Consider the following 4,593-nt stretch of genomic DNA (forward strand, 5'->3'; position numbering starts at 1 on the left):
TCATCTCTAAATCACTGATTCAATCTTCTGCTTCAACTAGCCTTTTGATGATTCCCTGTAGTTTATTTTTCATTTCAGGTACTGTATTCATTTCTCTTTTTTTTGGCTGGATACAGTGAAATTTATTGATGGTGCATGACAAGGAAGAGCTCCCTAAGCCCCTCACCTCTTCACGGAGTCTAGAATGGAAACTGGAGGTCAGGAGATTCTCAGTGTTGGGGGATCGATTTGGGGCAAGGACCCCCTAGCAGCTGAGGGTCTCTCTTCCTGTCTGTGGGGCTGGTGGTCCAGGGAGCTCTTACTGCTTGGAGGCCATGTGGACCATAAGGTCCACCACCCTGTTGCTGTAGCCAAATTCATTGTCATACCAGGAAATGAGCTTGACAAAATGGTCATTGAGTGCAATGCCAGCCTGGGCATCAAAGGTGGAGGAGTGGATGCCACTGTTAAACTTGCAGGAGACAACCTGGTCCTCAGTATAGCCCAGGATTCCCTTGAGAGGGCCCTCTGATACCTGCTTCACTGCCTTCTTGATGTCATTGTATTTGGCAGATTTCTCCAAGCGGCAATTCATATCTACAGCCAACACACTAGGAGTGGGGACACGGAAGGCCATGCCAGTGAGCTTCCTATTCGGCTCAGGGGTGACCTTGCCCAAAGCCTTGGCAGTGCCAGTAGAAACAGGGATGATGTTCTGGGCAGCCCCTTGGCCATCAGGCCACAGCTTCCCAGAGGGGCCATCTACGGTCTTCTGGGTGGCAATGATGCCATGGACTGTGGTCATGAGTCCCTCCACACTGCCAAAGTTTTCATGGATGACCTTGGCCAGGAGGGCCAAGCAGTTGGTGGTGCAGGAGGCATTGCTGACCATTTTCATGGAGTTGTCATACTTGTCATGGCTCAGACCCATCACAAACATGGGGGCATCCACACAGGGGCAGAGATGATGACCCTCTTGGCTCCACCCTTCAAGTGAGCCCCAGCCTTCTCCATGGTAGTGAAGACAACAGTGGGCTCCACAACACACTCAGCTGGGATGATGCTGGTGAGATCTCACTCTTAGAAGATGGAGATGGACTTTCCATTGATGACAAGCTTCCTGTTCTCATCCTTGACTGTGCCTTTGAACTTGCTGTGAGTAGAATCGTACTGGAACATGTACACCATGTAGTTGAAGTCAATGAAAGGATCGTTGATGGTGACAGCATCCACTTTGCCAGAGTAAAAAGCGGCCCTGGGGACCAGGCGCCCAATACGGCCAAATCTGTTCACTCCACCGTCACCACCGTGTCTCAGGGTTGAGGCTGTCACTGTGCAGGAAGACGTGGCTGTCTAACAGGAGAAGCAGAGAGCCTATTCATTTCTAACTACTCGTTTTTTAATGGTTTCTATGTCCTTTTTAATGCTTACTATCTCTTTATTTTAGTTCTCACTAAGATGACCCATTTTTCCCCCTAAGGTCCTTGAGCATTCTTTTAACCCTTGTTTTAAACTCTGCATCTGGTATTTTGGTTGCTTCTATTTTAATTAATTCTTTTTCTGGGGATCTCTATTTTTCTTTCATTTGCGACATACTCCTTTGTCTTCCCATCTTGTCTATGTGTATTAGGTAGATCCGCTATGAGTCCCAAACACACTAAAATGGCTCTATTATGTGGGCGTCTTGTTGGACTTAGTGACACAATCTTCTAGATCAGCTGAGCTCAGGGTTCCAGGAATGTTTCTTGGGGGTTATGTGCAGCCTCCTGTTGTAGTTGAGTTTTGAATGCTGTTGGCCCTTTCATGGTCAGAGTTAGCCCTTCAGGCAGGCTGACTGTAAAGATAAATCTCAATCACCATGTGTAAGCGCTGTGCAGGGGCTGCCTCCCAAGGCAGAGTTGTTCCCAGCAGGGTCTGGTGGCTGTCAGAATCTTCCTTTGGCTGTGCTGCTTGTGTGGGTAGTTGGGTCAAGCTCTGGTGTGGTCTGAAGCCCACCACTGGTTGTGTTGGTTTTGGTTCCACTTGGGGGAGGTTCAGATACAGGCTGATGTCAGATGTGGTGTGCAAACAGCCTTGGGCTACCTGTCTGGAGCTACCAAGCTATTCACTGTTTGTGGCTGCATCTACCAGGCCTGGGTGTGTGCACGAGGGGCCAATCTGTGTAAAAGGGTCAGCTTCCTCCAACTTAAAGATGTGGGAAGATCTATAAGAGTCCGAGGCTCCCTGAAGTTCACTCCGCCTGTCAGCTGCTCTGCCTCCATGCCTGAGGTTGCCTGGCCTTCCAAAGAAAGACTGCAGAGTGGGCCTAGGCTGGTGGCAACAACAGACCCTTCCATGGGTCATGAGCAGGGCAACTGAGGTTGAGAGGCAAGGGCTACTTTGTCCCCAACTTGGGAACCATGTCATCAGGCACTCAATGAGAGGAAGGTGGCCCCTACTCCAGAGACAAACCATGCAGTCTCTGCCAGAGGCTTTAACTCTAGCTCCCTCAGGAGGAGCGTGCTGCAGGTTCAGGTAGGGTGCAGCCAGCAGCCCCTCTGCAGCAGCAAATCCAGCTGCACAGAGCCACTGTGACTGGGGTGATAGATCAAAGTCTCCTGTTGGGGGCTGTACCAGTTGAGCCACAGGGCCAAGCACTTTTTCCTGGCCCCAGACAGTAGCTTCCACAGGAGACACACTCTTTATGTCCCAGCTCTGAGCAGCTCTCCGTTTCCTCCCTGCCTTCCCATGCCTCCAGAGCTCAGCAGGGCCAGGCCACTTGGACTTGGGAGGGCAGATCCAAAGAGCCTATAGGAGGAGGGATGGGCACTTTTTCCCCTTTTTGGGATAGCTTGGGTTGAGCTCATAGGGTAGGTAGGAGCGGCTCCTCTGTGATGTAGCCATGCAACCCAGAACTGCCCATCTGGTTCTTGGACAAAAGCCTCTCCAGGAGATGAGTCACCAAAACTACCAGCTCTGCATTGCTCTCATCTGCCTGCACAACTGAACTCAGAAGGGTGGGTCCACAGAGTGGTAGGGCAGGTCAAGTGATTCAACAGGCGAGGGAGCCTTTAGCTATGCGCTCAGGTGGGGAGAATGGTCCCCCTTCCAAAGCTACACAATTCAGTCATTGTCTCAGTCTCCACCAAGAGCTTTTCCAGAAAAAGAGCACCCCAAAAGTCCCTGCTGGGTGCCACCAGGAGACCCCTTTGCAGTACACAAGCAAAACAGAGTAGTGTCACCAGCAGTTGGAGGACCTGGCAGTGCACGCCCCGGGTTGGTGCTGTAACAATAGGAATGCTCGGCCCTGGGAAGGTGGTGTCTGGGTCTCTAGCAGACTCTTTCTCTCCCAGGTGAACCGAATCCCCGCTGATTTTCACCACCAGATGCTATGTGGGTGCCTCTTCCAATCTCTGTTGCTCTGGATGGGGATTCCTGTCTGAGGTTGGGACCCCACACTCCTGGGGGGAGGGAGCTTTGCAGCTGAGTTATCATATCATTCCAGCTTCTCACTTGCTGCGGATGTCTCCTCCCTTATTACCAGTCTCTATGTGGCTGCTTTTGTAAATCCTTCATTATAGTATTTCAGGTCAGTTACCCTTCAGATGGTTATACAGGTTGATTGCTCTATAATTTAGCTGTAAGTCCAGTTTGATGCAGGGAGCAGGTGAGTGTAGCTTCCACTTACTCTGCAGCTATCTTGGAATTCCTTTTATTTTCATTTTGTCTATTGCAGATAACAATAACCATAGAATTTTACATTTAGTATATTTTTTATTCTTTTCAAATTCCTTATATATCCAATGTGTCAACTCCTCGGGAGCTGGGTCTACTACCATTTCTAAACTCCATTGGTAACTTTTACTTTCAGTAACTGATTACAGCACAGCACATTCATTAACATCTCAATGTAGTTTCATATCATGGGTGACTAGGTAGCCATCCAGGGATCAAAGGTTCATCATTCTTCCGCCATCCCTGTATCATTTCTCTTCAAAAGCCATTTTTTTCACGAGCCGGAGTCATTCTAGCACATTTCACTTCACAGACATCAACTAAATTCGGTTCAGAGACCCAATTCCAATGTGTTTGTGGAGGCTTCCCGACACTAACAAGCAATTCTTGGACACCAATTTTTTCAACACTTCTTGAATTGAATGTTTAATGCATGTTTCCAACCTTCTTATTTTTTGACAAATTTAAGTCACTTAATTTCCATTGTGATATCATCTTTCCTCCAAAGGGAATTTAGTAATAGGTTATTTAGTTTCTAAAAAATTTAAAGCTATTCTTTATTATATTATCTAATTTAATCAATTTCTGGTTGGAAGACAGTCTGTATAGTAGTTATCCTTTGGAATATTAGAGCTATAGCTAATATATGTTTTGTTTTTATCCATATTCTATGTATGCTCAAAAAGAATCTGAACTGATGAGTGGAGTTATTTACATATCTAATAGCTTGAGCTGGTTTATTGTATTTAGAAATTTGATAACTATGCCTATTTTTATCTGCTTCAACTATTAATTTCTCAAGAGCTGTGTGTCTAAAATCATCTACATTTGTTGACTTATCAATCTACTCACTTCTGTCAGTTTAAATTTGTCACTTCGTCTTTTAGCTAACAAGATCTG

The 4,593-nt window shown here is 47.0% G+C and overlaps 1 pseudogene; it reads right to left on the reverse strand.

Moving 5' to 3' along the window:
• Positions 1-298: 298 nt before the first annotated feature.
• Positions 299-2,240, reverse strand: LOC129063728 (glyceraldehyde-3-phosphate dehydrogenase-like; annotated as a pseudogene).
• Positions 2,241-4,593: the final 2,353 nt, after the last annotated feature.

The sequence above is a fragment of the Pteronotus mesoamericanus genome, unplaced genomic scaffold (assembly GCF_021234165.1).
Source record: "Pteronotus mesoamericanus isolate MK-2021 breed Mesoamerican mustached bat unplaced genomic scaffold, CSHL_Meso_final scaffold_99, whole genome shotgun sequence".
Classification (NCBI taxonomy): Eukaryota; Metazoa; Chordata; class Mammalia; order Chiroptera; family Mormoopidae; genus Pteronotus; species Pteronotus mesoamericanus.